Source organism: Acomys minous (assembly GCF_964271855.1).
Source record: "Acomys minous genome assembly, chromosome: 19".
In the NCBI taxonomy this organism is placed as follows: domain Eukaryota; kingdom Metazoa; phylum Chordata; class Mammalia; order Rodentia; family Muridae; genus Acomys; species Acomys minous.
The window spans coordinates 53361618-53371784 of record NC_140499.1 but is presented as its reverse complement, the minus strand read 5'-3'; the positions used below and the strand labels follow the sequence as shown (position 1 = coordinate 53371784).

The 10167-nt window shown below is 37.6% G+C and overlaps 2 long non-coding RNA genes across 2 annotated transcripts in view; one reads left to right on the top strand and one right to left on the bottom strand.

Annotated features, from left to right (window-relative positions):
• Positions 1 to 416: 416 nt before the first annotated feature.
• On the bottom strand, positions 417 to 4669 carry LOC311589996. The gene is made up of 3 exons (XR_014776716.1): positions 4389 to 4669; positions 1520 to 1578; positions 417 to 486 (listed from the first exon to the last, which is right to left on the bottom strand). It is a non-coding gene; the product is annotated as an uncharacterized lncRNA (long non-coding RNA).
• Positions 4670 to 4859: 190 nt separating this feature from the next.
• LOC311590360 overlaps positions 4860 to 10167 on the top strand; it is a 12468-nt gene continuing 7160 nt past the window's right edge. Inside the window, exons 1-2 of the long non-coding RNA XR_014776850.1 lie at positions 4860 to 4988; positions 10108 to 10167. The exon at positions 10108 to 10167 is cut by the window's right edge and continues 49 nt beyond it. This is a non-coding gene — a long non-coding RNA (uncharacterized lncRNA). The remainder of the gene's footprint in view (positions 4989 to 10107) is intronic.

Sequence of the window (10167 nt, the reverse complement as noted above, 5' to 3'; positions counted from 1 at the left end):
GAGAGAGAATAAGTTCCCAAGCCCAGAGAGAGATGATGGACTCTGAGAAAGAAGGTGGCCCCTGCTACCTCCTGCTGTTCCTGGTTGCTGTTGACACCATTTGGCTAAAATTTGGAGATGTACTGCAACTAAGATCGGACTTGCCCCCAAAGAACCCACCCATCCTAACCAGCAGGAAGTAGCTAAAGAGACCTATATCCCATTTCCTTTCTAACTTTCTTTCTTTCCTACCTAGGGCTAAGGTCGGGGTGGAGAAGGAAGGTAGAAGCCTAAGAAATGCACATAAAATAGGATTTAAAAGAGCAGGGATATTACATTTTCCTCAATAGCAATCTTTGGAAACCTGCCTTAAGAACTCCAGATCTATCTATACAAGACATTTTACAGCAATTAATAACATGGAAATTTTGAGTTAACCTTATTTTGAAATTATCTCTCACTTCATTGCTGTTGAATGGCTCACTCTCTACAATTTTCATTTTCCATCTGTAAAACGGAAACAATAAAATTTACAGCATAGAATTTTCAGCACAATTCAATCAATGAATTATTTGTATGTTGTATGAAAACTTAAATAAGAATTCTTTTCCTTCCTCCTTTATTTTCTTTGGATTTTTGAGTCCTATCTGGAAGGCATCCTGGCCTAAATAAAACGTGCTGTGTGGCGTACACTGTCCAGGAAGTAGGGTTCCTTCAGCTTCAGTCTCCTAGGTGTTGTGATTTCAGGTGTGCACCAACCCCCCCCCAACACACACACACAATTTAGAGGTACTGACTTTCTATTGACACAATGACTTTTAAATAATAAATGATTCACTGTAGATATATGTAACTAAACATGGCTGTACTTACAAATTTGAGTATATTTGTGCATAACTATGAGTGTTTCTCCTGGATTGAGGAGTTCCTTCAGTGCAAGATGGAGGAAACAGGCACCTACACACTTGAGAAACTCAGTAAGGCTTCAAAACACAAGCATCTCCGAAAGGTAGAAGACCCTCCCTGAGGTCACAGGAGCAGTAAAACCTTATTGGATACGTGGATCCATGTCTGTGGCGCTGTCTTCAGGTTGAGTGATGAGTTCTACGGCTACAGATGCCATTAGTCCTCAACCATGCTAGCATTAGCATCCTGGTGAAGTATTTGCTTTTTAGTCACCTATGTTCCTGTAAGTAACCACCAATAAACTCATTGGCTCACCAAGCTATAACTGGACAGAATTGTTTCTTTGGCTTGTTGTTATTGTTTTATCTGGAAATAATAGATATTTGTCTATGGGTTAGTAGTAAATGTAAAATAATTTAGTGTGTTAGTAGTTAAATAAAAATAATTCATGTGAGGAGAGAAATGGTATGGTGTTGGTATTTGATAATCAATAAGTAAATTAAACATTTGGCAAAGAGGCATCGTGAGAATGATGTCAATAGACCAACACCTTGTACCAGGTTAGACTCAGTAAGTATATAATCAAGACGTTGTATCATGAATAGCTAAATTCTGTATATACTTATATACTTACTTTGTACTATTTCCTTGGTTGAAACACAAGATGCACTGTACTTTTAAAGAATTCAGCATCTAATGAAGGAAATATTTCAAAAGACACTATTCACTAAAATCTACTAAGTACAATGATAAGAATTAAAGCAATATTAGTGTTACGGCTTTCTGTAGCAAGCCTACACAAAAGATAATCAAGTAATTTGTTAAAATATTGAATAAGGCGCGTTATCACCGAATCATATGGTAAAAATTTAGCATGATGATAGAGCTTCTTATACAAAGAATCCTTTCTCGATTGTTTAGAGAGAATGTGATTTTTCAATAGTTCATTAGATGACATTTAATCAAGGAGCTTGCTGCTCAAAGAATTCTAGTCCGTTATCAAAAAGCTTCCTGATCCTTGACTGGAGGACATGGTTTTCCATAGTCTACTGCAGCAGCCCTCATCAACAAGGATTTATTTATCTTTATAACGACGGTGCTCATTCACTGCACCATGTCACACTGTCGCAAAGGGGCTGTACGCATCAGGACACTCCCCTCATGTTGTACCAAAAGCAGTATTTTATATTCTGCTGCTCGTACTCTTCCTAGCTGATAACCTTATAAACTCACTTCTTTTGCTTTTACTAGGCTTACATGAGAGGCAAGGGAATTAGGGAAATTCTGTGTTCACCTGTTAGATTTTTCAACTGAGGAAGGTATACTAGAGGGAAATTGCGATAAATGTTCAGGAATCACATACATTTGATGATCTGTCCATGAGAAATAATGAGATGAAAAGACAGCAAACAAGGGTCCTAATACATAGAGTACTGGAATATGCAGAAAACATTAGCATTGATGTTAGAGCATAGCCAGTGGGACAGTAGGTCAGGCATATAGACTGTATAATGTTGACTCTCTATGACAAAACCAAAGTGTTTTGTTCCATGGATGATGAGAATCTCTTAAAAATAGATGACACAGGAAGCAAATTCCAATTTTTATATTCCTGAGTACATATGCTTATGGTTATGTCAAAGGAGTCTCCTCTTACTCTACATGTCATATTTTATTAATGCTATTTTTCTTCTTATACTGAATGGAAACAAGGAGTTTATTAAAATACAAATTGTGACTACTATTTTAAGAAAAAGGCACTGTTATTTACATGTACTTGTGAATTTCTGCTTTCAGATCATATTTAATGGTTAAAGATTAGCTTTTGTTTTACAGAATAAGACACTGTATATGCATGGATATATGCATATATTTTTTCAACGTTTTTAGAAGTTATCATCAGTAGAATTTTTCAAACATAGTTTTGGGAATAGGTGGAAATGAGAGCTGAAGAGTAGCCGAGTTTTAGAGTCTATGCTTTGCCTGAGTCAGACACTAGATTCAACCCACACACTGCAAACTACCCTTCCTCCGCCAAAATAAGAAAGACATATGATCAACTGAAAATATCATTGAATATAAAAGGTCATAAATACATGCAAAATTTTTGAAAAGGATCAAGCTCAACTTCTAGAAATAAAGTGTATGCTAGCTAAAATATATGTATTGGATCCAGCTAAGAGCAGCAGCAGGATGTATTAGTCTCATTTTCCTTTCAAACTAAAAAAAAAAAAAAAAAAAAAAAAAAAAGACATATTACAAATAGTACTATATATATATCTGGAGAAACCAGAAAGCCAAGATGAATTTGAATTTGAATGAGGAAAGAGGTTCTGTTTTGAGCAGATGTCTACTGGCTGTTTTCTTCCCTAATGGCATCATCAATGCTGGGTTCAAGACAAAAATCAATTGAGTCTACAGCCCCTACTGTGGCTTCTATTCATTCTCACGGCTTGGTTTTCTCACTTTTTGTAATTACTTCCCCTGAGTATAGGATGAGTTATGCCATGAAACTTAGGAAGTCAGACTGACATGATGTGTCTTGTAATTAGAGTTTTCAAAAAGCTATTTTTCTTTGACTTGACTTGCTCACCACTCAGGAGAAAAGTTGTTTTTTCCTGAGTCATTGGTGTAGTCAGGCTGATTTGTTGAGAGAACAAATTTTGGGACATCACGTTGGTGAGTTTGAAAGTGGATCCATGGCCAGTCAAGTCTTCCAAGGATACCATGATCACTGGTATGTCCAGGTTTTAATAGAAAATCATGAGTCAGAGAAAGCACAGTAAATGATTCTCACTGTTTTGATTCATTCACATATGATATAGTTCTGTGTGCTTAAATGTTAAATTATAGAACAATTTGTTATGTAGTAGTAGATAACTACTGCAAAGGTCCATGTTTTTATTTTTTATTTTTACTTTTTTTTTTTTAGGAAACAATGACCCTGAAGATGCAAGCAATGTATGGGGTTCAAAGGAATTTATAGGATTCAAAAGAACATATGGTATTCAAAGAGAAGTTGGAGGCGTAATTATAATCTGAGAACCCAAGATTCTCACCAGCGGCAATTGATAGACATATTTAGAAAATCACAATGTCATGTAATACTAGAGCAACACTGTCAATGACACAGAGAATATCTTTCATCATAAAATAAGTGATAAAGATCTGAGACACTTGGAGATGGTGCTCCTTTAAGATTAAAATTATGTTAAATGTTGCTAACAAAGATGATTTTTTTAAATCTTCAAATATTTAGAATCTAGGCAAGACATTCATAAGTAAGCTGTTAGATTTATATAAAAATCAAAACTGTATGAAATACTTTGAGCTATAGAAAGATGACATAACAAGATTGATTACATCTTCCCTCCACCGATTTTAAGACCAATCTCTTTCAGATGATATGTAATAGAAACATTAGAATTAGGATGATTAAACAATGAATCAAAATGTCTCTACATGTTTTTAAAACTAAAATGAAACAAGGAAAGTTTGCTTACCACTTAAAATTGTAATCAAATTCATTTCTTCCGTGGACTAGCCAATTCAAGAGTACAGATGGGCAATACAGGGTAAAGAATCAATAAAGGAAACATGGGAAACAACATCTTTTACAGTAGCCTCAAATAAAATAAAATATCTTGAGCTAACCCCATCCATGCTAAAATCCACACACCCAAAGAAGCTAAGTAACAAGAAGGGCTCAAGGCAAGGGAAGCCCCCGAATCTCACTGAGAAAGGGAAAGAGAAATAAACATTATAGCTCAGGTGAAAAGGGAACTTGATGGGGGTGAGGGGTGGGGATGAAAACACGAGGGATCAAATGTGAGGTGGATCGAGAGAGAAAGAGAGAGTACTGAGAGAGAAAAGCGCAATGGTGGGGGGTGGTTATCCCTGGGAGGAGCTAGAAACTTAGCGTATTGGAAATTCCTAGGGATTGGTGACGATAAACTTAGATAAGACTCCCAGCTATGGAAGACACGGAGCCTGAATAGGCTATCTCCTATAACCACGCAAGACTTCCAGTGGAGGGATTGCATCACCAACCCAGCCACAAAACCGTTGACCTACAATTTGTCCCGCCAACGAGAGGTTCTGGGGTAATGGTGGTGCAGAAATTGTGGGAGTGTTGCTAACCAATGACTGTCCAGGTTGAGATCCATGCCACGAGAGGGTCTCAACCCCTGAGAATGCTCAGAGGGCCAGGCCTCGGAGGCTGGATAGCCTACATACTCAAAACAGAACCAAACATAAATGAAAGATAAAAGTCAATGAACTGATTCCTAATGATATACCCATAGATTTCCAGCTAGCCCAATTGTCATTAGAGAGGTTTCACCCAGCTGGTTCAGAGACTCGTCACATACAGAGACTCACAGCCAAACATTAGGTGGAGCTTGGGGAAATCTCACGAAAGAGGGAGAAGAAGGATTGTAGGAGCCTGAAGGATCAAGGACACCACAAGAAAACCCACAGAGTCAACTCACACAGGTCCATCGGGCCTCATAGGGACTGAATCGCCAACCAGAGACCCGGCATAGATCTAAACACAGCTGGCCAAAATTAAAAAAAAAACAAAACCCCTCAATGAAATGACTCTGCTGTATTCATAGACTCATAGACTGGTACCTAGCCAAGTCAACATCAGAGAGGCTCTCTCTGGCAGAAGATGAAAGCAGATACAGAGACCCACAGGCAAACATTAAGTGGGGCTCAGAGAATCCTGCTGAAGATGGGAGAGGAAGGATTATAGGATCCAGAGCGGTCAAGGACATCCGGAGAACACAGCCCATACAATCTACTACCCAGCGCTCCTGGGGCTCTCAAAGATTGAAAGAGAACTCACGGGTCCTGTTTGGCCTTGCTCTAGGTCCTCTGCATATATATTTTGGTTCTTGAGATTTTTGTAGGACTCCTGACAGTGGGAGCGAGGGTATCGCTGACTCACTTGCCTGCTTTTGAAACCCTTTTCCTCCTACTGGTTTGCTTTGCCTAGTCTTGATGTTAGCGTTTGTGCCTAGTCTCATTGCATCTTGTAATGCCATATTCAGTTGGTATGAGTAAAAGGTCTGTTCTTTTCTAAGGTGACATTAAAATAATACACCTACAATTAAGCCTAAAATGCTTATGACACAAAGGTACAAGTGCTTTCCTTTGTGGGAGATTTTTTTAAGCTGCTGATCCCAACTGAACCATGCTCTACTTTATATTTCAGATATGATTATTTAGTTCATTTGGATGAGTGAATTGTGATGAGAGGCAATTTGCATCATCTCCTCACTGTTTTTGACTATGTAGTGACTACGTGATCTACTTTTCACATTCCTTATAAACTTCATTTTTACCTTCACTTATTTTGTTTTGATGACCACTGCCAGAGAAGAAATCATTTTATTTAAAGCATGTTAGACAACCTTAGATACATTTCTGTCATCCATAAAGAAAAATAAAATTATAACCTTTTTGTTGTTGATGTTGTTGTTGTTGTTTAGCTTGGTTTTTTGAGAAAGGGTTTGCCTTGGCTGTCTTGGACTCGCTTTGCAGACCAGGATGGCATTAAACTCACAGAGATCTATCTGCCTCCCTGCTCGCTGAGTTTTATAGTAAGAAATCTGAATGAACTAATCATGAATAAATAAATTGTTTAGTGAATATTTGGACCAAAAATTTAGCAATTTCAGTTACATTTTTTGTCATCCAGAAAGAAAAATGAAAACACAACTTTTAATTTGTTTTGTTTTTCAAGACAGGATTTCTCTGTGTGTAGCCTTGGCTGTCTTGGACTCCCTTTTAGAGACTAGGTTGGCCTCAAACTCCCGAAGATCTGCCTGCCTTTGCTTCCCTGAGTGCTAGGATTACAGGCATGGGCTACCATGCATGTCAAAAATATGACATTTTTTTTTTAAAAATCAACATTTATTCTCATCATCAAATTGTTTTAGCACTGATGATTAAATCTAAAAAATTTATAATATATCTATGGATAAAGTAATTACAGGTAAACTTTGAAAAATCAGTGTATATATTTGTTAGTTTGTATTTTATACACATCAAAGGAGTAAGACAAAAAAAGAATAGGAAAATTAATTGAACAGGCAAATTAGTGCTAAGGAACATCCTCAAGCTTATTATAAATTAGGAGATCGGAAATTAAAATGACATTTGAGTTCCATTTATTCATTGTGGTTACTGACTTTCAAGGTCTGGCCAAAAGAAAGATATGGCTCAAAGAATTGCTTGCTCTTTCTTTGCAGCTTTGTATATTTATGGGAAATATGATAGAAAATTTATTGATATTGCCTAGTAAAGATGAAGGAGTTTTATATCTTATAAATCAGTAGTAGGCTATAAACTCAAAGAGATACTTGCCAGTGTGCAGAAGACAGAAGCCTTCACAATAAATTCTCTGATGTGTATAATGTCAAAAGTGGAAGCAACTCAAGTGTCTACCAAGCATGCCAATGTCACAATGGGTAAACCACTGTATACTCAATAACCCATGCTACTAACAGTATGTGGTAGATGTGGTAAGTTGCCAACGGTCTAATTTGCCAGTATACATGACCCCATAGAAACATAAAAGTCAAGTTAAAACAATAATAGGATGAACTACGTGTATCAATACAAATGAGTCATCCCTTAAATGAAAAACATTCTTCTGATGATCAAATTTGTATACAAATTTTTGTTTGGATTTTTCTTACTTTACTTCGCATATGCAATATCCTTGTTAGAGTAAAAACTAGTTGGAAAATTAAATTTTCATGTCTTTTTTATGATATTATTTAACCATCTTAAATCAAGTCTGTCACATGTTCCAAATTAGGACAAAAATTGTCAAATAACTGGCATTCTCATTCTACGCAGCTAGTTAAAGCCAGGACTAAGATTAAATTGAGCAATCCTAAAACCAGAGTTTGTGCTTTAATCACCACCTCCTGTTTATACAAACGACTTGATTTGTTGCGGGGGGGTGGGGGGAGGGGGGAGAGTAAGGGAGGAAGAGGAAGGTAATGCTGTTGTTTTAAAAGCCCTTTAAATTTCTTTACTTTGTTCAATGTGTTGATTTCATTTAAATTGTGGCTGGGTTTCAACTATCCTATGGATTCATGGATAATAAGCACTAATGGTTAAAAATCCATGCTGGGGAAATGTTTGTCCTTGTTCTTTTGTGCTGATAATAGTTATAGAAAAACAGGTAAGAAATGGATATTTGACTTAAAATTTATCTGGAGTTTTTGTGTGTGTGTGTGTGTGGTTTTCTTTTTCTTCTTCTGTGTTTGTCTGGTTTGTTGCTTGGATGGTTGGTTGGTTGGCTGATAGGTTTTATGTTTCCACTCAGGGTCTTTCTGTGTAGCTCTGGTGTACTGGAATTTGCTAGCTTCAAACTCACCTGCCTCTGCCTCTCCCTCCTGAATGCTGAGATTTAAGGTGTGAGACACCACCTTCTGGCATATCTGTTAATTTAAAAAAAAAAATAGCCTTAGTTAACCTGCAGCAGGGCAGATATTAATCCTCTAAACTACCTCCCATATTGGGGCAGGTATTCCATACCCTGATCCAATCCCATGCCATCTGGTTTTAATAATTTCTTTCGAGCTACCTCCCATCCATAATCCCAAATACTAGCTAATGCTCTTCATCTGGGCCAGATCTCCATCCGTGCTGTCCAGGTGCTTCTTCCTCCACCTAACCCATGGGACAGGCCTTCCTCCTTCCTGCTCTTCTTTTCCTGTCTCCTCTCCTCTTCTGGTCTCTTTCCCAAAAGCCCTCAAACCTCAGGCACATTTGCCCTGTTCAGGTGTGTTGGCTTTTTATTGGCCAAGTAGGAATAAGTTTTTAGGCAAGGTTTCATAGCAGTCTTCGGCCACAGAAACAGCAAGCAGTAATTAGCATCAAAATACATCAGACTAACCTCCAACAATTCCCCCTTTCTGTCTAAATAAAAAGGCCATTTTTTTTCATAGTATACAGTAAGAACAATTATTTTTTTTAAATCATAAAAACCAACAACCAAGATTTACATAGATAGCCGGGCATGGTGGCACATGCCTTTAATTCCAGCACTCAGGAGGCCGAGGCAGACAGATCTCTGTGAGTTTGAATTTTTGTTAAAGATTCTCACAATTCTTTTCTTTTATGTTTTTATTTGAAATAATTGAAATAATCCTCCCTCCAGGCCCTCCCAATTAACCTCTCTTCATCTCCTCCCCTAAGTCCTCCAACTCTCAAATTGACAGCCTCTTTTCTTTTATTATTGTTACACGTACATATGTTTGAATGCATATGCACAAATATATAACTACAAACATCTCAGGTTTTCTTTGGATGTTTGTGTGCTTATGATTTAAGCTCTGAATGATGTACACTGAACAACCACTAAGGAGCTCCTCCCTGGGAGAGGCTAATTATTCTCCCAGTAGCCATTATTTGCCTGTGGTTCTGTACCCAGGGGTGGGGAACCAACCAATTCCCCCCTTTCATCTTATCGTGTCCATTTATATTGTCATTTTTATGGTATTGTTTATACAGTCATTTCTGTTTCGTCACATATCTTATGGTATTCCGATAATTCCAGTCTTTCTGCTCTCTCTTCCTCTGTGTTCTATGACCTATGGATGCAGGAACAGAGATATAGTTTATTAATTAGAGCTAGGCACCTTACAATCTTTTGACCTTTTGTACTGTGTTTACTGTGGCTATTTTGTTTGTTTGTTTGTTTGTTTGTTTGTTTGTTTGTTTTTATGGTCTCCATTTGGTGTAAAGAGAGAATTCTTTGTTGAGAGGTGGTAGCTACTACAATTTTGGGGGTATTAGGATACATTTCTGACATGAACTCTGGTGCACCCAATTTGATCACTTCACCTTGGTGGGGAGGGCTACCAGGCACACAGAGGAAGGGGAAGCAGGCTATCCAGGTGAGGCCTGATAGGCTGTGGTCATAATGTGGTGGAGAAGGCCCCCCCCTTCTGTCAGTGGGCAAGGGGAGGGGAATAGGGGAGAAGAGGGAGGGAGGCTGGAAATAGGAATATAAGAGCCAGGGGATAACAATACATCAGGACGTAATCGAAATGAATTATAATAAAGTTAAATTTAAAAAATAACTAAGAAAAGAATCATGCTGTTCAAGGAAAGTGGCAATAAAAGATTGTTTCCTTTCTATTAATTTAAATTTTTCATACAGTTTGATTAGATTTCTCCTCTGCCAACTCCTCCTAGGTGTTCCTCACTTCCCTACCCCCACAAAACAACAACAACAGCAACAACAAAACCATAAAC